The 25,216-nt window shown below is 39.7% G+C and overlaps 1 protein-coding gene and 1 long non-coding RNA gene across 32 annotated transcripts in view; one reads left to right on the top strand and one right to left on the bottom strand.

The window, feature by feature from the left end:
* The window catches only part of NRIP1 (nuclear receptor interacting protein 1), a 109,695-nt gene that overhangs the window by 28,046 nt on the left and 56,433 nt on the right, over positions 1-25,216 (bottom strand). Inside the window, exon 1 of one of the 31 annotated variants that reach the window (XM_083836306.1) lies at positions 4,567-9,028. The exons of the other annotated variants lie outside the window; for them this stretch is intronic. The gene's annotated coding sequence lies outside the window, so the exon portion shown is untranslated. Of the gene's footprint in view, positions 1-4,566; positions 9,029-25,216 lie in introns of those variants that run through there. 31 annotated transcript variants of the gene reach the window in all.
* On the top strand, positions 5-20,154 carry LOC310899800. The gene is made up of 2 exons (XR_014584674.1): positions 5-2,312; positions 9,020-20,154. It is a non-coding gene; the product is annotated as an uncharacterized lncRNA (long non-coding RNA).

Raw genomic sequence — 25,216 nt, 5'->3', positions numbered from 1 at the left:
GGAAAAGAAGAAAATCTCAAGCTATTTAAAGACTTTCGTGAACTAAAGAAATTCAATTCCATGTTATTTATACATGTAGTGAGATCATAAAAAAAACACAAACAAATAATAATAATAATAAAAATGATGAAGTATTTCAGCTACCAAAGACCTATTTCAATCTGACACCTAAGTATCCAATATTAGATTGCTGCTGCTCATTGCACACTGATCATAGTAATTTCTCTCCATTGTTGTTCACCCAGACCCCGATCATGTGCACTGTATGCGGCTAAGCCATGTTGGAGGCTATTGGGCACTATTAAAATTGCAAGAAAAGTGTTATTCTGTTTTTGTAAAAAACAGAATACCTTACAAATAACACGCATTTCACCATTTTATTTATTTTTTTACTCTTTCTAGCTGATCTGCCATGCTGAAACAGTCCTAATGAGCTGGCCAGAGCCTATTGAGTTTATTGGAGCTGGAAGGACCACTGCACAGCAGAGAGTTTTGCAGCAGTGGATCTTCTCATCCACTGTCCACTTTCAGCCTCTTTCCTACCCAAGAACAATGAAGTCCATTTTGAAAGGTCCTTGCTTCTGGATAAAAAGTATGTATAGATGTGTATATACATACTTAAGCACTTCCTTTCAGAATAGATCCATTTTTATTTCCTTGCTTTAGAAAGCCGTCAAAGTCTGCTTTTTAGTGGTCTAATTCAGCTGCAATACATTCAGCTTTGGATTGCTGGGATGGATTAGACACAGTTTGTGAATTCATCCACACATACACAAATGGATAAACAGAACTCAAGTAGTCCATGCTCAAAGCGGAGCTACAAAGGAAAGGTGAGTGAAGCTGAAGGAGCAAAAGTGAATTCACATAGGTGGCTTTTCTGAGAGCTGCTGAACTGCTCAGTGGTGTCCAGGTCCTGGAACCCTGAATTCTGCCATGTTTGACCGAGATGATCCTGTGAATGTTGCATCAGTAACTAGAACTAAGCCTGCAGAAATGTGTTTGCCTCCCATTTAAACAGAGCCAAAAGGATAGGAAGTATATTCACCTCTCAAAAATAAACATGAACATGTTTCCTTTTGAGTTCTTAGAAGCTCAAATTCCAGCTTTGGAGCTGGCAAGACTGGTTTCAAAGGACAAACATTTTAAATTGATCTTAGAGTTGTATTCAAATCAGAAGTTTCCAAATTGACCAAGCCTACTAAAAAACTTAGTTACTGTGGTTATTCATTTGTAGAACTTGCAGATACCTGCCATACTTAACCCTTTCCCAGAGGGTGAGAAAATACATCAACTAACTGCCATCAGCTTCGCAAAAAATGCAAGTTTGGGAGGAGTAGCGGTATTTCAAACCCTAACTGCTAATAGGCAGTGCCACCTAAGGTTGATGTTATAGAAGCAAAGATCCATAAAAAAAAGTTAGAAAAGAAAAAAGATGGTTGGAACTTTTAATAAGCTCCAAGGTTTCCAAATGGCTTCAATAGAATAGATTTAACAAAGAAGAGGATTATTAATCTTGCCTGTTCTAAATCATTTACCATGATAGCAACAGGGCATTCATGCTACTGCCAGAAACAAGTCTCAATTCTGTCTATGACTATACAACGAGAACATCTTAAAAAAACACTTTTTTTTTTTAAGTGCAGTTTTGCACTTCCTTATCTTACCACACTTGCCCCTGCAAGTAACCCTGATCATGCTTTTATTAATGGTTACACTTCAATCATTCAAACTGATTCTGCTGCTGCGGATGCTCTGTCCAGTAGTCAGGAAAAACAATGCTGGAGTTTATTTCATCAGGCCTTGAAAAATCCTCCCCCATCACCATGACGGAGTATCAGCAACACTTAATTTTCAGGGAAAGTTAACCAACATGATAGACAAAATAATTCCCTTAGGAGGTTTAGCAGCAGTCTCAGTTCAGTACACAAGGCCATTAATTACACAACTGCTTTTAGCATTAAGAGGAATCTGGTAGCTACAGCACTTACTGAGTTAAGACTACCTTCAATATCTGCACACAAAATCTGTTTACTTAGAAAAGTTATGCAACACCTCAACTTCCTTTTCTTTACCGTGCTAAAGCATGATAACAGAAGGACAGGGGGTGGCAATGGGGGACAGGCATTTCACAGCCTCAAGGAGAGCACAACTACCTTTCAAAAAGCGACTAAACTAGAATTCTCTTCTAAAATCTGCCCAACTTGATGATGTGTTCAAGCATCAACTCCAGCTTAATACTTGATTAAATACCTCCAGAGGAAAGACTTTGCTACACAGTTAACCAATGGTGGAATCAACTGCCTGCCTCCATTGTAAGTAAGACTGTTTTTCAAACATTTTATATGTTCTTTCTAATAGAACAGTCCACTCCAGTACAAGTTTTAGTCAGAAACCATCGTGCAGATTTTAGTGTTTTCAGGCATGCTGATTCAGTAAAGCTGGCAGTACAAGTTTTAATTCTGCAGACAGCCTTCTACTTTCCATTTAAAAGAACAAACCCAGAAAAATCACATGCTATCCATGCTGACATATTCCATGGCACTAGCAAAACTAAGATACCAAAAGCACGCACATCTTTCCTCTTAACTGTGAGCTCAGGAGCCTACCTCGTATCTCTGTTGATACACTAATGACTGGGGGGGGGGGGGGGAGGGAGTAAAACCACAACTCCCAAAACTGGATTTACTACTACTACAAAAAAAAGAGTTACAAGAAGTCTTAAAGCAGTCAGAGCAATCCTGACTGTTAAAATGTTTTCAAGGACTTGGATTTAATCGCATGTCATTTTCCTTTCCTCTAATCATTTATTTAAAGTCACAGGTTGAATTATTTATGAACAAAAGTTAATTGCATTGAAATGCAGTATTGCCTTGTATTTATTTAGCATCTTCTTTAGAGCTCAGAACCTTCCACTAACCAGTTAAAGTCTACAAATATCAATACAGAATTTAAGATGCAATTTAACCGTTTCTGCGTTAGCACTGCAATTAACTTTCAATACCTTGTTAAATATGGCCAATTCCTTTTATCTTGTGAACTGCTCTGTAAATTGTGCAACTTTTTTTTTTTAAATCGACTTTTTTTTTTTCCCTAAATGTTACAACATGTGTTTATACAATTTTCCAAAAGAATTCCAGGAGAGAAGAAAAGCTCACTAACAAAACATTTGCTTTAAGTAAGTTTTGATTAATTCGTTTTAATGAAATTAGTCATCATTTGAGTACAAACAATCACAACACAGCATCTGGGGTTTTCAGAAATTTTCTTAGCTATCAGAGGATGGTAAACTAGCTATCTAGATGGTAAACAACTTACATGCATAAGATTGTATTCATACCCTTCACAAGGTGTAAAATGTAAGCTCGAGCTTACACTCATAAATATACCGCACACCTATAAAGTGTTAATCATAAGTCTGCAAGGCCGTATGACGGAAGTAACTATTATAGTGCATGACTGCTCTTCAGCATACATTGCTTCCTAAATCCTTCATTTCCTTAAAGCAAGCCATTTACTTGTCACCTGCCCAGACAATGTGCAGAGAGAAGATTTCAGATACATCTGTGGCTCATGTATAATGATAACACACTTGGAAAGGTGGATTTTCATTTCCTCTTCAAGTTATTCGATCAGGTTTGCATCCAGATTTAAATGTCTAGGACAAGTCTGCCACCTGTCCTAAACTTAATTAGTTGGAAATGTCTACATGACAAGAGCAGACACTTCAGATGTTTTGGAATGACCACAAGCTAACATCCAAATAATCACAAACACAACTTCAGGGATGCCAAGAATGAAGCACTACTCACAGCTCTCTGTGAAACAGCCTGAATCTTATTAAAGGAGCACTTCATACTTCACAAACACACAACCGAGATCAGCAGAGCATCTATAAAACCAGAGAATCAACTGTGTAAAGTCTGCAACAGAGTTGAGAAAATGAAGAGCGCTAGCTTTCTCTCTAAAAAATGGGTGTGTATTTACATGGTTGGAGGAAGAAGGACTGAAGGCTGAAATACTGTAAAGACTTCTCAGCTTTGTTCTTGTCCTGTTTATCGTTAATAGCATGTCTAAGATTTCCCTACCTTTACACATTCCCTCACATACCCCTCCATGCAAGACCAGTGCAGCAGATCAAAAACTGGGAAAAAAAGACATTTTCATTTAAAGAGACAAACACATCAATGTTCAAATATAAGTATCTCCCATTTATCATCTTACTAAAAGCTCAAAAAAAATCACACTTACAATATTGACCGGAATTTTATCTGTATAAGTACGTAGCAACCACTGACACAGATGTGAGAAACTGAATATAACATAGAGAATTCTGTTACCTATCTCCTTATGTTGCCATTGGCATACGCAACATATTTGTCTCATTAGCAGGGGCTACTTAGTTCACTGTAGTAAACAAAGCTGCAGATATGACAGGCTCACATACTTTTCATTCATTCACGTATTTTTCTTTACTTAGACTTCTAGCATGTGCCACAGAAGAGCTGAATGTTAAACATTCCTGGAGTGTCACAATATGTAATACAATAAAACAGATTACAACCATACCTTTCTTTCACAGCAGTGGTGCCAAGCACAGGTACACTGTAGCAATCAATTTGTTCTGCAGACAGTAAGGCTTTCATAGAATACTAATGCAAAAATCTTTTCTTTCTCCTTCGACTTGACTCCCCAATGCCCGGGTCCCGACCAATACAAGGAGGAGGGCAGAATGTCTTCTGCTGAGATAACCACAACTACTAATCAAGCATACGTGTACAAGGGCACAGGATTAAACCTCCACCAAGCTTGACACAGGCACCGAGAGTAGCTAAACACATGCACGGCAAGGTCAGAATTAAACACACGCACACACACGCACACACACACACGTCTACTTGAGTGAACTAATTTATCACACTTTACCACTGACGGCTTTTTACCTCAGGGGAGTAAAATTACATCCTGGTGAACTGACGAGATTCAGACACAACAGCATCCAACACCAAATCAGATTTCACAGAAACGCGAACTGCATGCTGAGGTGAACACTCCCCTCTGTACTTAACAGGCTGTTTCAGAAACTCTGCTTCTGCTGCGTGTGTCTGGACGTGCCTGTGTGTTTGTGCACACGTGTGGGTGCGTGTGCAACAAAGACTGCTAGGCAGAGGCTACAGCTGAGTGATCCAATTAGCGTTCAGAAATGGGTAGTAACTTGCTTCAAGAGAGTTTTCTTTTTGACTGTTTTTATCTACCTCTCTGCATAATCAATCTATCAAGTCTAATTACTCCAGAAGAAAGCATTTTATTATTGTCTAACATAGCAAATGTCAAACAAGCTGTTCGTTTACCTTGAAGTTTATTAGCATAGAAATGCAACATGGAGATGCTCTCAAAATATTGTCACTTGTATTCACAACATATTTTCTAAAACCCACTTAGCAGGTTTTTATTGGCTGGCATAGCTGGATACTGTATTGCTACTTAAAATAGGCAGGACTATCTTCACTGTATCACCCCTGAGCTAATGGAAGAGTTTTTCTTTAAACACACGATTTATATTTAACTTTTCTCTTTGGCTCTTTTTATTTAAAGAGTTTCCCCACATTTGAGTCAGCCATACGTATGCGGATACACGTTTTCATAAAGGTTCATAGGCGTGCCTTTCAAGTAGGAAAGAAAAGTGAAATACTGAAATTTAAAAGCAGGGATTTTCACCCTTCCTGGTATTTTCCTCATAGTCCTTGCAGATGTACATTTTGCCAAAACCATCAAGACAAACCCTGTAAATTATTATTGACAGGGTTTTAATAACGCTGCTTTTGTATGTGATCTGTACTTAGAAGAAAAAACTGTACAAATACTACTAAAAATAACCCTGAAAATAGCATTTGGCACTTCACCTAGAATAAATTAGCAAAATAGTTTTGAAATATCAGTGGCTTCATGGAGACACCATAAAAAAGCAGCATAATCAATACTGATGAGTTTGCCCTTGACATGCTGACCGTGTCACCAGGCTATTGTCATGTGATATCATGTCATTTCCCCACCTGGCTCATGACCTTGTCCTTTAAATGACCCAAAGCTTCCCTCAAGTAGCAGGAGGCCCCTCCCCGCTGTCTCAGCAAGGTCGAATGGGTCAGCATGTCCTCATCTATAATCCACCACCATTTGTCAGCAGGGAGGCTGGAGGAGGCAGGCTTGCTACAAGGGGAGAATGCCCAATTAGGCAGCTGTCACACAAAGCATAGGCTGCAAAATTATCCCCTGTCAAAAGAAAGAGCAGCTGCGGGTGCCAATTACAGCAACCTTTCAACCCTTTAGGTACTGGAAACTACACAGAAGTAAATGAAGTACAATTAGTGATAACAAATCGATGAATTAGGACAGTAAATTAGGAATTACTAGCAGGTGAGCTTAGGTCTTCCATAATATTAAGGGCACAGCACACCCCAGGCAAGGGCAAGAGCATACAAATTTCGCACAGCAGATCCGCTTTGTCCTATCCATTTTTCTTGTGTGGAACCTGTTTTCCTCCACCCTTTTCTCCTCACAAGCCTCATCTGAGACAGACAGCGCAGGGAAGGGAAGAAAAGCAGCCTAAAGGGGAAAGAAGTTGTAGTGCCTGCTCTTTCCTCCCTGTCCTGGCAAATGCAGTTTCCTCCTTTCTCACAAGGAGGTTCTGGGAGCCAGCACAATCTGTCTGTAGTAAGCATACTCCATTTCAGCCTGACATTTGACATTTGCTGCACCTCCTGTTCCAGCTGAACAAGATTCACCCAGGAAAAAAAAAATAGAAAGCCTAAAAACCATAAACAGAAAAAACAACAAGAGATTTTCATACATTCTCAGTATAATCTATGTCATTTACACATGAAACACTCGGCTGGGAGATTTCAGTGCTTAACTTCTGACTGCAGAAGGAAGACTTATTCCTCCACGTTTCAATTCCCCGATGCACCATGCAGTGGCATCTCTGAGCGCACGCACAGCCCGTCTTCTAAGTTGGCTAGCAGAGCCCCTACCCAGTGCCTCTGCTGCTGTTGCTGTGCGCTAGTGACAAAAGCCAGGTTCTGCAGAGCACAACAGGGCAGGGCAGGGCAGAGCAGAGCAGGGCAGGTCGCACTTCCCCTCCGGAGGCTGCCAGCACAGCAGGTGCCATCGGGATGTGCTGCCAGCGGGAGCAGCAGCGCTACCCGGGCAAGCTGGACGGTGGCTCACGGGGTTCCGCACGCATGAGGTGACCGCGGAGGTGTGGGCACCTGTTCGGTCACAGGGAATTCACAGCACAGGAAGCCCAAAAATCAGATCGGGGGAGGAAATATAGGAGACCGGATTAAAAGGATGGACAGGTCACACACACAGCCACCCCAAACCACGTCTCAGACTGTTGAACCAATGCCTCTGCACTTCAGTGCTTCAAGACACACAGACAAACCTGGGGAACACAATTCAGATTCCGAGATCCCTCCTACAATTAGGTTTTCCAGACAGCTCACAGTACTTTAAAACTAAGTGAAGTTGCCATTTATATTGCCAATTCTCTCCTTTCAAGCTCCATTCCTTTATCTCAAATCCGCCTTTATAATAGTCCAAATTTCTTCCCGCAGCACTTCTGAAACAATATGTGCATGCTTGCACTGTAATTCACACACACACACATTTATGATAATACATTCACTAAAATATGAAATATGGTAGAAATTAAGTCACTCGTGTCTTGGAAGCAATTTCCTATGGCTATCTCTTGATCTCTAGCCAGCACAGAATATTTCACTGTAAATAAATAAATACCTAGCTTTCATAACTCAGATAAGAAAATGCATAATACAGTCCCAACTATAAATGGATGTAAAAATGTTCATTTAACAGCAGTTGCAATATTGCTCATCAAGTTTGACATTTTCTTTTGAGTAGCATATGGAAACTGCAGCGTACTGAAAGAGTTAATGTGTTTAGAATTCAGTTTCCATCATACTTGGGTGACTATCTCTTTAAATAATTTAAATCCTCTCCATCAACTACAAAGCTGTTTTGAAGCCATTTAGCTTTGTTCTTTACATGTGTTCTAATTAAGAAATGACCTTGTCATCACACACACCAGAAATCCTGGATTATTTCCTGCAGCAAAAATCTGCGAAGCCAAAAAAAAAAAAAGAAAAAAAAATACACACTTCTTCCTTTAGTGAGGAGCTGAGGAAGTTGTTGGTTGGCTGAATGCTGAAGCAGTTTCACTGCATAATTTTTTTGCTGTTGTTGAATGTCACAGGGCGGGTTAGCATGACCTTGAGCTGCATCAGCAGCACAGCAAGGGTCGAGATGCCTGCAGGCGCCCTTGTACTGGATTTGCAAGACAAAAACCTTCAAACTGGCTGAAGGACATCTTAAATCTCTTCAAAGGTTTTCCGAACTAATCTGGGCTGCTCTTAGCCGGATCTGTGCCCGTGTGAGAGGCAAAATTAAAAACAAGGTCTTTGACAGGATGTTGTCTGCTCTTAACCCTTCTCCTGCAGCAGGCAGCGTATCGCAGGCGCGCTGAAGGGACACTTTCATAAGCAGCAGAGATGAACACGGTTCAACCTGCAGCATTCTTTCGTAACAAAATTATGTAAGCAACCATTTACTGGAAAGGGTGCTGTTATTAATACAGAGCAGGCTCCCTGCATAGCAATCGCCATCCCTCTCCTCCCCCAGCACAGTGCCCTTCCCCACGCGGCTGTGCAGTCCGGGAGCACTGCGGTGCCGTACCCTGGCTCAGGCTGCTCCCAGTGACACAGGTGGACAGAGGGATGCTCAGCTCCTCAGGGCCCCAGGACCCCTGTCTGTACCTGCTGGGGGCCAAGGGTTTCCTCAGTGACCAGGCAGCACCCATCTCAACAGGTTGTGAGTCTGGCGAGGCACGTAAGAGGAGGAGGGTCAAGAACATGAGAAGGACTGCTTTGGCATGCACCAGACATGCTTTATGAGGAGAAATTAAGAAGCGTCCACTCCTCATCTGACCCTGTTATTTCCTTCTCAGTCATCCCGAGTCGGGAAGGAAGGAGAGAAGAGGATATTAACATGCAACAGGCCTACCAGGAGTTTCAGAGCATGAGCGCACGTACTGGGGAACTGAAATAAAGACAGCCAGCCTCTCTGCTCTTGACTGCTCATCATCTGACAAGTGACACAGAGGTTTTCTAAAAACTTGAGTGAATGCACAGAGATAACCAGTAGGAAAGGCCCAAGGCGCACATGGTTACTCTATGAAACCACAGATTTACCCAATGGATGTGGCAGCATCATGCAAACGCAACTATCAACATATTTAAGACATAGCCACTTTCTTCAGAAGCATACTTGCACACACAACCTCCAATTTCAGAACGAAAGAATTTCCCAATGAATAACAACTTTTTGTACTCCTACTGAGGAAATAATACGGATTCCCACGTACAAAAGTAAAGAAAGACCATCACCACCTTATCTTCATGTCTGTTTTAGTGGTGGTATTATTCAAACTATCAAATTTCTGCATGCAAAAAATACAAATGGGGTAAAATAATCTCAGCTTAATCAAGATAAGTTATCACACTTGAGAACCATCTTTTACTATTTCTAGGATATACGCCATACAAGTCCTTGTGGAGAAGAGGAAAACAGAGCCATTCACACCAGCAGAGGGTGTTCTAATTCTTTTCTGGTTGAACATTAACGGCTTAAGTCAGTCTGGTTTTGTATAGAGGGTCTTTAAAGTACTATGTACTCCCTCCCAGACAAGAGCAAAACACATTTAAGTTTACTGAAGAAGGACACAGCTTTGGCAGTTATGTCACAACTGTTATGACACTATCCTCCACCTACCACTAAAACAGACTCACTTCGTCATTCCCAAGAGTCGTGGCTTTTCTCACAAAATATCCTCCTTGTTAAACAACTAACAATGTTACGTGCTAGATTTCAAGTAACACTAGTGAGAGCACCTTTTATATTGGTAGAGGAGGAACTTGTACAATACACATAGGCCTTCCCACAGACTCGCCAAGGCTTCTAACGTGTTTATTATGCTTGGACAGAGGGCCACGGTGTTCCTGCAGCGCCTGGATGTCAGAATAACCTCTGCCATTATTCAGAATGCTCTCAAGGTTTGCCTCCCAGGAAGGTCCCAGACCGGCTCTGGTTCGCAGCCATATGGGAATGGCACACAACCAAGAATGTCTTCTCATCCATTTTGGGACTCTGGCAAACGGAGATTGATCAGATCCATGCATGTGGTTCATTGATTGTTCTGCACAAATGTGTTCTTTTTGTGTCCCTTGAATAACAAAACACCAGACAGGCAGCCAATTGTGGTTTAAAAAAAGTTTTGTCTGTTGGCCTATTACACACTTTTTTTGAAGTAATGGGTCCTACACTGTGTTTCCTAGAAAACTTTCTAGTTTACGCCAGAGTTACCAGGAAAAGGGATTAGGTGAGACCCAACTTAAGTAGTTTATATTACACGTCAGTCTAGCAGAAAATACTGAGAAGTACTTTCATGGTATGCACAACTGAACATGAAACATCAGTGGTTTCTTAATTTTTTCTCCAAACATGCAGCAAAACAAAAATATATTACAGGTTCTCCAAACATCAGGAATTGTGAAAACTCCCAAAACAAAAACAAAGAACTCACGTTGCAATGTTCCAGCTGAACAGGGCGATTAAAAGGTGCAATGAAAGCTTTCAAGCCAGGTAGTAGTTACTGCCAAGCATGGGACACATTGTGTGGCCCTGCCAAAGCCCCCAAATACAAATCACCAGCTTTCTTCCAGGGCTACAACATTCCAGCAAACACTTTCCAACTCAGACCACCTTAAGAACTTCACACAGAAGGCAGTGGTTTACACAGCATCTAACCACAACCCAGAAGTTACAGCAGCAATCTGTATGCCCATACGCAAAGAATACAGCCATCACGGCATCATACCATCTATGAAGGTGGACAGTATTCATTTCTAACCTTCTGATAAATATGGTCTTTGGGACTACAATTTCTCATGGCCAGCAACTGCACCAAGGCACACTGTTCTCAGAAGTAACACTATCCACTTGGCGCCTTACACAGACATGCTTACACAAACGCACGCAAACCCAGTAATGGACAAGACCAGCACGTTACAACCAGTCCAAGTACAGGTTGTCCATGCAGCCTTAATTGTACCATTTTCTAAATGCTGATTCTGGCTATACTTTAAGCATAGGGCAGTTATTTTATACACACTGTAGCTCAATGCAGCAAATAAAGTAAGTTAAAAAGAAAACAAAGATGGCAGAGTTTAATATAATCTGTTCTTTTCGCACCTGGACCGCCTAATTTAATAAAACCGTATCTGCTAACACAGAGACGCTATTGATTAAAAAAAATCTCTTGCAAGCAAACACAGATATGCTTCATTGGTACCAGTATTAACAAGTAACAGTTGTAAAATTGTCCTGTGGCCATGGCACACAACGTTATGACCTGTGTTCCTAGCAATATCAGAAGTAGCCCAAGGTCTAGCACTGCACATGAGAGTCTTCTAGAGACAGAAGTTGTAAATTATGATTCTAATTTTCTTTGTGAGCTGTGGTGTAAAAACAGTGACAATTTTTTTTAAAGTGCAAATCAGGTAAGTGGGGCTACTTATTTTAAGTAACCCGAATAAAGAGGAATTTTGATAAATTAGTCTTTATAGTGCTAGTACTATTAAGTAGTACTAACACAGTAAAAATAGGTGCGCTGTCATGAAAATGGAAACATCACCAGATACAAACTCAGTACAGAAATAATATAGACAAATCTTAGAACAGTTAAAGAAAAACTGAGTGCACGTGAAAATGCACATGAACACAATTATGAAGTGCTAGGTGCATCTACTTAAGTTCTACCCATCTTAACTGAAGTCATGGAAAACATGTAAAGAAGTGAAAGTAGAGAAGCCTTATAATTAGTGTATTAGTTTCAAACATACTTAATAGAACGAATATTTTTTTCTAGTATAAGAATACGTTAGCTATATTAACTTTCTTTTGCATACTAGTACAACTGTTACACTTAAGCAGTAGCTAAGGAGGATACGTACTGAATATTGTAGATTGAAGGAAACAAAAGTTGCAATTCTTTCCAAATCCACAGGGAAAGAAAAAAAAAGGTCTTAACAGATTATCAATGTTTACACTTAGAAAGGATATAGCCTTATTCTACCAAGGTCTCATTTAACACCCAGGCAATTTCCTTTACAAGTCATCTTTAAGTTTTCCCTCTGCTCTGCCCCTTGCTAGCAAAACCAGTGCTTTAATTCAGTTCTCCCAATGACTTGAGCATTCATGGCAACAAATCTTCTGCAGGTGTTTTTCCAAAAGCACTGTCTTCCAATTCTGGGTCTGGGGACACCTCTCCACAGGCTGCATCTCAAAAAAAAAGCAAGGCTGACTACTTGCAGAGATAACACTGTTCATTTGGCGGGGGGAGGGTTCATTTCCTGCTTCAGACATCTCAGATACCCATCTAAGAATATGAGCAACAGTTCACATTACACACACTCATGAGTTTGGTTTATTCTAGTATTTAACTTGTGTACTGATCAGGAATTGCATGCGCATTCACAGAATAGTGACTATATCTGTGTTTAAGTGTATTTTGTTAAATCAGGGCCATGAAACTTCATGCAGCTTTTTCACATTGCTGTGCCAGTTCATTTTATTCAGTACAAAACCACCAAAAACCTTTGAGTTCTTCTGCTCAAGGTCATTTTTAACATTCACAAACACAGCTTTTTGGCTGTCTGCAGACCAAAGATTTTTTTTTCTTAAGTGCATTTAAGAGCAAAGTGATGTCTAGAAACATCTTTAAATGGTGAAAAACATCTTTTAAAGTTGCCTTAATCAATTTGTCTGTTAATAATTCTACTTGGCTACCCGTATTAACCATAGGTTTTAATTTAGTCTTCAGTCTCTGCAGCCACCCATATCTAGAAGGTATAACCACGATACAAAATCAGGCTCAACTCCAGCAATCTCAAAGTCTAAGCTACACCTCCCACCCTTAGTCTTTGAAGGCATCCAGTAGAGAATCAGGTCCTCGAGTTCCTCTCCCTACTCTGCCAGATACAACCTTTTCTAAATTTCCACTTAAAAGCATGGGAAGTAGAGGGGAGAAAGCTACTTCCATTCAATGATAATTCACAATTTGCAAATATCCATTAGTTTGTCTATATCATAAGCAGTTAAGAAAGATTCCCTGGTCCCCAACCTTTTTCTTTTACCACTCCAACTGATCTCTTCAGGCTTCTCTATCACTTTTCCATCTTATACTTAAGGATGTGGGACTGAGAGGGGAAATACTAGCACTTATTTTGCCTTTTTTTTATTGTATTATGTATTAGCCATCATTAATATTTTGTCAGCACCTGACAGCTAAAGTAGTATCAGAAACATGGGGTATAAAAATGTTTTGTTTTTCAAGTAGAAACATTGGTCTCTATTATCACTTAAACATCACACTGCCAATGCTCACCTTCAAATATTCTCATTTAAAACTCTATTATCTTTGGAAATCTGAGATATCATTACCAAGTAAAAAGCAGCATACTGATTATGGAAAACACAGCAAGTTACAAAAAGTCAGAACCGGATGTGTCTGGCAGGCAACAATCTTTTGTATACAATACACTGTATTTCCATGTATGTGCATGTGTGGTAGACATGCATACTTTTACTGGTAGTCCAGGTTATTTTAAGAAAAGAGAGTAAGAAGCTGACAACCAGAAAAGCCCAACAGAAGAATGAATCATACTTGTACAGTTCCAGCAATGATCACACTGTAATACTGTTGCCAGGTGTCCAGCAAAATAGCTGAAGCCAACATGAGTCAGCAGTGGTTCCTGGTTATTGAGTTTGAGTATTCACTTGCCAATTGCATTTCCTTCTCTCAAACACGCTTCGTTTTTATCTTCAGTGATACAAATTCCTAGGTCAGACAGTGACCCAAACCTCTTCTGTTCTCCTGCTAGCAAGAGTGTCAGAAATACATCTAACATGCATTCTCTTGCTATTTTTTTGTTTTGTTTTTTAAACTTTACGGAATTCTTAATTTAGATTCCCAGTGCTTTGCCTTACACTCAATCAGGGACTCCTACTTCACTGCACAAATCTAAGCCTGAAACATGTTAGATTTTTTTTTCTTTTTTGTTTCCTAATGTTCAAATGCTTATGGATCTTCTTCCTTTCTGAGAAAGGCTAGACAGATCCCTTTAGAAATGAGTCCCCTCAATTGTCTTACAGTAAAGATAATCCCTAAAGCCAAATACATTGCCTCAATAAAAATGAACAATAGCTTCATACTTATGACAAAATTTGAAACTACAGATCTTGTGAAACTACTAGTTTAGGAAAATATGGAACACAAATTCTTACGCATTTCAGAAGATGCATTTAAGCATTCAGTGCATGCCACAAAATGTAACTCCATTTTTTTTTTGCCATGAGAAACAGTCCATTCAAGTTTCCCTAACTTTTAATATTTTGACAGTGATACAAATCTACAAATCCCTCCCCTCCAGGCTGACTCAATTACGTAATCAGAACTATGATGCTTTCTAAAGTTTTTTTATTTTTATTTTTATTTTTTAAATGCACCCAATATTTTCAAAACGTTTACAAGGCCTTTGTCACTTCTCAATTATATTCATTTGTGGATGACTAACAATACACCTGCATGCCAAACAGACGTGAGGCACATTCTTCAGGAGGCATGGGGCTACATAAAAAACAAATTCACTAAATGAAAATACTGTGAGAACAATTATTTTCCTCAAACAAAAAACAACCTTGAATTAATTTTTTCAGCTTTCCAATCTTGCATTAACATTGCAAAAACGGTTTGAGCTACTAGAAATCTAAATGAAGTCCATAAAAATGGAAAAGTATTGTACCCTTATTTCATCTTCCCTGCTGTACACAAACTACTATTGAGAAATCATGGATGAGCAGATGATGCAGTGATGCAATATTGGGAAAACAAGCTGAAAACTAATATTCACAAGGACAAAGGAGGTAGCATATTTTGGTCACTACTCTAAATGTAGCTTATCTCCTTTACAAAATAGTTGTATAAATATCAAATGTCATCTTACAGGTTGTTTCAACTTACAATGGTTAACAGATCAGCCACAGGATGGGTGAGAACTGACAGAAAACTCTACAGCTTTCCTCCTTGCAATGCATTGGGTATTAGTAGTAACAAGTGTTAAACAAAGCATGACCGTTGCAAAAAAATAAAGGACCCAATTTGTGTGCTCACAAGAGTAAAACTGAATGTTACAGTAAACCACCACCCCTGCCCCCAAAGCCTAAGACCGCCAAAAAATATCTTTGCATAGAGGGCACCTGCACAGAGGGCTCTACATTGTGGCTAGACTCCCTGGATTCCAGGCATTACCCACAAGACACGTCTGTGACAAGAACCTCATGGAAAATTTCCTTCTCTTGATTCTCTTCCTATGAGGTTTTCCAGAGCAGAAGCAATTTGGCTCTGGAATATTCATGACACTGCCACCTGACATCAAGGTTCATTTCTCTGTGAAAGAGCCTCCAAAGGATAATAAAGTAAAAGCCTGAACACTTGCAAGAAATATGTAATAATGCAGGGAAGCAGTAAAGACTACTCCTCCCCTAAGCAAATGGAGTAAGCAGATAATCATGGAAAAGAAATTAAGATCTTCCAAAAGCCTTTTTCCTCTGAGGAACAGAAAAACAATCTGATCTTTGATTATAACAGGTATCACAAATATGCATGTGTTTCAAAGCAAGCTGGGTACAAGAAACTCATAAAACCTAAAGTTATATTTTGTAATCCAAATTGGAAATCTCAAATTGCAACTTGCAGACCACATCCAATCCACTGGAAAAATCTGCCTGGCCTGCAGACATCCCTTACTGTCTTCTTCCCATATGGCTAATTAGATATGGGAAGAAAGCAGACAAGGGTTAGAGGAATTGCCGTCTCATTGCTGTGCTTCATGAGAACCTGGCAGCCTCCACTCTATTGAAAAAAAAAAAAAAAAGGTATAGGTTACCATGCAGTAGTGCTGGTGCTCACATAGCTGTCACATGGAGCAAAGTTCACATACATTTACAGGCGTATCTATTAGCATGGCCAGTCCTACATCAGGGTGATCGCATTTCCCAAAAAAACCCATGTTAAAACATACACATGCTCAGTCCTTAGGCAGTTATAAACACAGCTGTGGACATTATCATCTGTGGCCCAGACACTCCATAACAAGTTTTGCTCCCTAGAGCGGCTGGACTTTAATTCTTCAAATCAACAAGCTTCACATCGATCCAGGCAATAAATGCCTCACATGGCAGGAGTGAGGATGGTGGAGGGGTTCCTCTCAAAACAGGTACAGCTCACCAAGGAGGGCTCTCTGTGCTGACTGAGTAACATTTGCTCAAGAGTGACTGCTAGCTGCCACCACAACTACATCAGGGTGTGCATACTAATGTTCTTGGACTGCTGCCATATTATCCATATATGTTTTATTATAGCTCATCTCCTTAATGTGCAAGACATTTATCTTTGATTCTTCCAAAATGAGAAAAGGAAAAAAAATGGATACTGTAGAACTGTTTTTAGCACAGTTCAGACTATTTAAATTGGGCCATTGTAAGCTCTTTTAGCAGATTTTTCTTTGTCATAGACACAAGTGACAGCACTACATTATTTTTGCCCTGTAAAAAACAAACACCAAATATTCTGAAATATTAGGGCTAAAATTTCTAATAACAGTCATGTATCTTCTAGTCATTGGGAGGTTTCAAAATTAAAAATACAGAAAAATGATTTTGTCTACAGAATTTTATTCTCCGTTTTACTAAACATTACAACAAGCATATAGATCAATAAGTACAAGAACCAGCAGTGACCAAACCTAAGCAAAAGAAATCTATCCACAATCAACCAGTCCACTGGCTTCAACACTAGTTACTTACAAGGGGGGAATGAAGGGATGAACAAAACTTGCAAGATTTAGTCCATGAATTCAAGACATTCAAATTAATGACCTAGATCCACAAGGAAGAAAAACACCCACAAGCAAACATCACAGGAAATACAGAGATCTTCCCATTCCTTAGGTAGGCAGTGAAATTAAGGAGCACAATTGAAAAGGCACAATTTCAAGCACAATGAAGGCTCATTAATATGTGCTTTCAGAACAAAGGCACTTGGATGGTATTCTGTTATTTAAAATGTTTGTCCAATGCATTTCCTTGAGAATGAACTGTATCAGACATCCTGCAAAAATATAATTCATGGTAAAAACCTGAGTATCAGTGATGTGGGAAAAAAAAAGGATACTCAAATTAACTTGACTAATTACTCATAAAAATTTACCAACCCACATGCAAACAGGATTTACTAGTCTTTCATAATAGTTAAGAATACATACTAAATCCTTTAATCCACCCATCAAGAAAACAACTTTCCTCTGTTGCTTCCTTGCTTGCAGATTTATTTCCTGTTTAACATTAGATGTGAGCAACTTTTAAAGTCTTACTTCCTTGCAACCACTAACATGACACAAATGTCACACAATGTCATTCACCAGCACAGAAATGCTGATTAGGTTACAGGCATTATACATGCCATACTGTCAAGTCCCACAAGAAAAACCTGCATAAAGTGGCCAAAAACTCTGATTAGTTTTCTTCTGTCCTTATACAATTGAGCTCTTCTATCAGAGTAGTTTGTGTTTCAGTTTGAGTAACAGGGTCTGTATGGGTTCACTAAAAACACAGTACAAACCTAGACATGTATTTGAAACCAGTTCCTGGGTCTATCATTACACGGTAGAAGTGGGTGAACTCTTCTCCTTTATCAACTGCACACAGCCTTTACACTCTCATATCTTGTTCTCTGTTCCTGCTCTCTCCCTCCTTAATTTGTTGCAAAAAAGGGCATGGGAGGAACCATTTCCACACTCTTAAAAACAGAGAATTCTAACAAGTAAGGTTTGAAGGTTTACAACCTGCTGAACTTGATACCATCCCCAAAGACGGCTTTTCCCCTTCACTCAGATGTTACATACCACAGTTCTAGCCTACCTGCATATTTATAGTAGAATATCTTCCTTATAGACAAAATCAGCAAGTTACGTTACTGTTGCAAATAAAAAAATAAAGAAAACTGAGTAAAAGGAATGATTTAGATCTTAAATGTCTGTGCATCATCCCACACTGGTAACCACCATTTCAAGTTTGGAGATGAAGCAAGTTCATTGGATCATACTCCAACACACATGCATTAAGCAAAGTTCCACAGTAAATCATACCTAAATATTTAAAGCAAATGCGATTCAATACTTTTTGTTTACATCCACAAAGGTTTAATTCAATGTGGCCTTCTCACTTAGTGATTCTTCTACTTACACTCAAGACATTACTCATTGCAGAAAAGAGTTCTTGCCACTATGTAGCTTGATGGATATATGATGGCTTCACGTGCCAAAAAGAGAAAAAACTATTTATTTCTAATAGGGATGCTGCTGGCCTGAATGTTCCTTTTTTTTTTTTCTATGATATCTATGACAGAGAGTAAGTTGTGCACTGTTGCCCCCTTGAGAAGGAACGTTGCTACCTGGAGAGGGAAGTGACGTGGGTCTAGTAGGGTGTCAGGCCACCCGTCCACAGCACCCTCCTGCCCAGCTGAGCATGGTGTTCTGGTGTGATGGCCAAAGACAAAAGCAGAAATCAAACTGCAAAGTTACAGTTTTCAGCTGAGTTCTATCTCACAGAGCAAAACTTATGCCATGGACAAACATAGGCGCAAACCCTCCAATGAAACTCGGATTTTGTCAAGTCCATCTTCACTTTTCAAACTACAACAGATTTTTTTTATTTATTTATTTTTGAATAAGTTTCAAAAAATATATATACTCTGGAAGAAGATTAGTTCGGATTATTTAAATTATACTCTTTCCCTTAAGTTGAACAGCTGTATCCGACAGATTTCTTTTCCAGGGCAAGCCAAAGAAAAATTGTTGGTTCTCATTTTTGATCTAAAGAAGGATACAAATGTCAACGAAACCCAAAAAAGTGATACACAACCTTAGAAATTTACAACAAAGAGGTTCAAGGATCCAGGGTCTTTTTTCTCATGAGGAAAGAGGATACTCCGAGATGATTTAAGAGGTTTTCAGAGTTAGATAAAGCGACTGACGGAAAATGCAAGTAAACAGGTAAGTCTGGCAGAAGTATTTAATGCTAGAGGTAGTAGAATAAGCTATAACAGGTGGTGACTGAAACCAAAAGTTTAAATGAGTTCACGAAAGACCAAAATTAGTTTCCAAATTAATAACAGAGCAGCAGCTTCAAAAACAGCTACTTTGTTTTTTTTTTCTTCATGGAAGGGAAATCTTAACCTTATGTGCCATCTTTTCAGCACATTTTTTAAGTCTTTAATATTGTACACCATTTGTTTTTGTAATAAAGTAGGTTGTACATACATTTTATTAAAACAAAACAACAATTAATCTCGAAAAGAAAAATCTGACTCCACACCAACGAAGTGTGATCCACACCAAGTGTGGATCAGACTGGCCCTCCCAAAAATCACATCTTATAAATGGACGCAAGCCACACAAGGATTCAAACATGACTGAAAGGCCTCCTGAAAAGGACACTTCCCAGTACCATAGTTGCCTTTATCCCCTAAACTGAAACCCACATGCCCAGCCAGGTCTCCTATAGCCAGCCAGCTGTCCCACATCCCTTTCCTCCCATCAGTTACACAAGATTACAAGATCTCCAATCAGTCCAAGGCCATGAAACTATTTCAGCTTTAATCTGTGCCTGCAAGAGAGCATGAACACAGATTTCATGGGCTATACTGAGCTTGGGCAGTGTCAGAAGTTTGTCCTGAGCTCTCAAAACGTTTGATGCTGCTCCTATTAACTTCAAGGCAGAACTCAACAGAAGACCTGTCTGAATATGCCTTGAAAGAGATGAAAAGGATATCCAGGAAAGAAGACAATCTTCATGATTACTGCTAGGTCAAATAGCACCAACAGAGGAAAAAAAAAGTAACAGATTTGGAGAAAAAACAAGGATTCAGAAAAAAGCATATCCCCCCCCCCCCAAAAAAAAAAAGAAGTACACAATCCCAAATAAGTAAGAACACAAGCAAGGGCAAAATGAAGAACAGGGAGATTAAGAAATAAAAAAAGTAAGTCAGCTTTAATCCAAATACTTTTTCAGCCATGCTGCAAGACAACAGTTGCATTGTTTCCTACATTTCAATCATCATGTATGCACTCACCTAAATAGCTAGACCTTTATCCATACCAGTATGTTTTTGCTAGTTGACCCTAGATTACACCCTTGTCTTTCCCAGGACTGAGAGACTTCATTAGGGTTTTGTCACAGAGCATGGCTCACCACCCTGTGCGCTTTCTGGAGTAACAGAGCCACAGAGCTCCCCAGGCTCCTCAGCAGCAGCATCTTCAACAAACCTCAGGTTGGTGCCTGGGTTGCTCTCAGCTCCAGGACAAAAGCAATTCTTTACTGGCTGAAGGAAGATCAGAATGCAAACCTGAGTGTGGGGGAAGAGACATCGCAGGGGGGGAGCAATGGCAGGAGGGAGGCAGGGCAAAGAAACACAAAGTAGTGGTGTTTCCACACATGGAGCGCCAATTAGAAAATGAGAACCACCGATTTAAAATGTAACTTTAGGCTTTAAAATACATTAGGTGAAGAGTCAGCTTTACTGCATATGCATCTGGCTACTAGTATTACTTGAGCTTTCCCAGTCTCCACCCTCCCCCCAGTCACAGTTTCATTGTGAAAGAATTTAATTATTATTTTCATTACCAGACGCATACATTATAAAATGAGCCTACACAGACAATGAGCACTCTGTAAGAAAACAGGTGTAATAATTAAGAATGATCTGTTTATGTATGAAACTCTTCATTTTTATTGCAAACAAGGCTATCATTTAAAACATACTTTAATAAAAACATTCATAACAGTCATAACACTAAAACTGATGCCCTCCTTTTTCTTAAAGGATTACCCCAGTGCTTTAAATTTTAATATAACCAGAATGAAAACAAATGTTTTGATTTTATTTCTCTGCTGAAGTTTCCTGAAAATTTTAACTTGAATGCATTTCAGAGAAACAGAATACTAAACACTTTTTGATTTTTTAAAAAGTCAAAGAGACATCCATTATATTGTGTACCCAGAAAAAATAAGTTTGCGAGTAAAAGAAAGATATATGTATTTAAGTGTTCAGCAGCTTAATAATCTCAAAGCCCTGAAGCTATAAGAGTAGCATTGTATGGATTCAATAGTAACAAGCGATAGAAGAGTAACATCTGCATATTACTTATCATCCAAAACTGGAGTCAAATTACTGTTTCTAGCATCAACAAAATGTGAAGTCCTGTGTTTTATGTGGCCCTATTTAACAATATAGTACTCCACTACATTTTCACACAGAAAGCAGCTTAAATAGGTCATTTACTTTCCATGCTCCACCAAACGTGCCAGGTGATTTACCGTAAATACCAAGCCTGTCACTAGCAAATACACCCTACTCTGTAGTAAGCACGTCCCCATGGAGCTTACAGTTTGACCACTTGTTGCATTTATGCACACCCACCTACAAATCAATCCCTGTTAGACCAGGGGAATTCAACAGGCTGCTACTTCCAGCTCTTTGAAGATGTTTCTTGCTCCAGAGCTGGGCATACAATACGTGTACTCACTTCTTGCCAGTGATTCTGCAGAACCCAGTCTTGTAGTAAAATCCACCACTGGTACTCTGCCAACTCAAGAGGAAAGCAGCAGAACACACTTGCTTCTGCTGCCCCAGCTGCCCTTGCAGTACTTCAGCATGCATTGTTAGCCCTACCTGGGCAGATCTCTGTAGGCCTCAGGATGTCAACCTCCATTTAGAAAAGGTGTCAAGTCTTTACTCAGCTAGCATTTGACAGTTAACCACAAGCTGTAATAACAGAGCACCCTTGTCTTTCCATTCTTAGATGTGGAATCCAAGCCAGAATTCACTTGACCAAATGAATATGTTTATAGTGTAGGTGTCAGTACCTGAACAGGTCATGTTAGCCTCCTTTACTGCCCAGGAAAGAGCTAGGCTCTGCTATTGAGCTCATCCTACAGCATGTGCCTAAAGGAGGTCAAACAATACACACCCCCTAGGCACCCACTGCCTGTTCTACAGGGTTCCTGCATACCAAATGTGTACAGGGTCTTCTCCCCTACCCTCCCTCCATTCAGGGAGTAGGCATCTATCTGTAAAACAGGTGAGATAAATCCCAAGCTATGTCCTAGCTCCATCATAACCATCTCCATTTAAGAATCAGCAACAAAACACCGATTGTGCAAGTTCTCACAGCTTCCCACTAAATACAGTGAATGCCTGCTACTGGGTAACACCAGTCCTTCACATAACTGCTTTTATTTACATGACATGAATTACTATGTTTATTTCAAAACATTCAACAGCTTGCACTTACTCCTTCATTTTTTCCTCTCAGACACCACAAACATTGCCCCACTCTGGGTAGTAACTCTTCGCATTAGCATAGAAACTTCCCCTCTTCATTACCAGTCTTCAAAAGAGAACCAAAAAAACTTAGCAGAGACCTTTCCCTTTTGGTGTGACCTATATATTTTCTTCTAGTCTATTTCCTTTTATTTTTCAATTTCTTAAGACTTCCCTTAAGCCTTTTTTCTTTAAAAAAAAAAAAAGCGAATAAAAGGAAGCACCATTAAAATCTGCTGAAACCAGTGAATTTTCAGTGGATTTTAGATCGAGCCAACTGATCAATTTGATCATGTTACCTCTTAATTTTTCTTATAGCACCTTCATTTTTTTTGAATCATCACAAACTAAAATTATGAATATTCTCAAGTGCTCTAATTTTACTTCTCTATTTCCTAATATTTTCCAGATTTGTTTGTTCCCCTGCATTTCTAATCTTTCATTCCTTCCCTTTCTTCTCCACAACACTGTTCCAGAAATTCTCTAGAAAACAGGCTGACTGGAAAAGTTTTTTTTTTTTTTTTTTTTTTAATGGAGGTGTTCAAAGCTTTCCTGTCAAGTCCAAAGCAAACATGCAAACTGAATTCTATCAACCTGGAGAAATATACAATCTCTCATCTGACAAAATGTGGCATGATGTAGAAGTTGGTCCCAGCTCCTTGAACTGCTCTCAGGAGAGCAGAGCAGAAGGGGAGAGTCACTTCCTTTGGCCTGCTGGCCATGCTGCTTTTGATGCAGCCCAGGATAAGGTTGGTTTTCTGGGCTGCAAGAGCACAGTGCCAGCTCATGTTGAACTTCTCATCAACCAAAACCAGCAGGTCCTTCTCTTCAGGGCTGCTCTCAACCCATTCTCCACCCAGCCTGTATCTGTGCTTGGGACTGCCAAGCAGCTGTTATACAACACACCAGATAAAACCAGTCCTTCTCAAAATTACTTTTGTTCCTGAACATTTGTCTTCTGTAAACTGACCAACTGCTTTGGAAATTGCAAGGCTATTAAAAAGCATCAAACACCTTCTCATGGGGGCAAGGTGGGACTACTACAGTCTATGCAGCTATACGTCTCAGTGGGGTACTGTAAACTTAAAGAACTTGGTGATGGTTTGACAAATCTCCTTCCCTAGCAGGAAGGAACCTTTCTGTGACTGGCACTGAACTGTAGCATCTTCCACAAAACTGAAGAAAAGCTGTGTATCTGAATTTGACCTACCACACTTTCAAATTGCTCTCTGTGAGGAAGCATCTTTTGATTTCCTTTCCATGCAAAACATTCAATAAAATTCACCAAAAGCAGCCCTTTTATGTCCACACCCAAGTATGCTGCTTTTTTTCTCTAAAATATGCTTCACATGTCTTCCTACATGGCTCAAGTGGAAAAATATTAGTTTAGCCATCATAAACCAATATGAACCTGTCTTTCTTCAGGGGCAAAGGAAAACAGGACAAGCACCGAACAATTCTCATCTTCACAGGCATAGAAATCAGATATGCCTGGCACCGAGCCCTCCCAGCAAACTGACTCCATCAGACCAGGTTGGGAACACATTCCACAGTCAGAAGTCCTTCTCGAAGAACTTCCTGCCAATGGCTACTTGACATTAAAAACTAGGATGATCTAGGTCAAGTATCCCAGTTGACATTAATTGCTATGTTGGATCAAAAAAGGCAGGCAGCCTCTCAGCCGGAGCTCAAGTCATGTTATGGCTTAAAAGCAATCAAGGCCAAAACCTTGAATTACACCCAGAAGCCAAAAGGAAGCCAACGCAGCTGTTGAAGAACTGCCCGAGCATGTTCTTGCCATCTATGCCCTCTCTGCAGACAGGCAGCTGCCTACTTCTTAAACTGGGGTTTCGCAGCAGCGGTCAAGTGCAGCCTCAAGACCAGGCTACCCTGTAGCCTCACATGGAGGTGACAGAGATGGAGATTATTATTCTGAAATGAAACCCCCTGAAGTAGACTTTTTTTTTGTCCTGATGCAGAAGGCTGAGAGACTGCCAGCCGAAAATGTCTCAAAACCAGCAAGTTACAAAATGGTTATATAAGATGTTGGCTGCTAGTAAACTAGCATCATCTGTCTCTATAGTGCCATACTTCCATTTGCTGATACTTCCACTTCTATGTACGCTGAAGGTAAATCTTGTGCTATGTCCAACTGGAAAAGAAAGATGACCTGGAAAGTCATCTTTATATTGTCAAGAGTACAGGACCGAGTCAAGTCACTCTTAATTATTGCCAAGAGAAAATTAGTATTTCAGAACACCATGCACAAGACCATTGGCTGAGAACGGGAAAAAAAAAAAAAAACACTCCCACAGAAAGAGACTGCATTCTTTGCTTTTCTGTTTTGTAAACAGAAAATGCAATTCTATCTATCTATTACATGGAATAAAAACAACTGCATGATTTTCTGAAAGCAAAGGAGGTAACATTTCTGAGGAAGAATCTGGAGAAAGATAGATGAGCAACAAGATGGATCAGCACGCTAAGTCAAAGAAACAGACAAGTTTGGTGAGTGGGCACCAACAGATAGTAACAAAGCAGTCAAATGTCACTGTTGACCAGACCAAAACTCGAATAAAGGTTTTAAAAACCTGAAACATTCATCTGATAATAGATATCATCAGATTATGTTTTCCTTGCTTTCTT

Source organism: Anser anser, assembly GCF_964211835.1.
Source record: "Anser anser genome assembly, chromosome: 1".
NCBI classification, from domain to species: Eukaryota; Metazoa; Chordata; class Aves; order Anseriformes; family Anatidae; genus Anser; species Anser anser.
The sequence above is the reverse complement of the archived record's forward strand: the minus strand, read 5'-3'. Positions and strand labels throughout refer to the sequence as shown.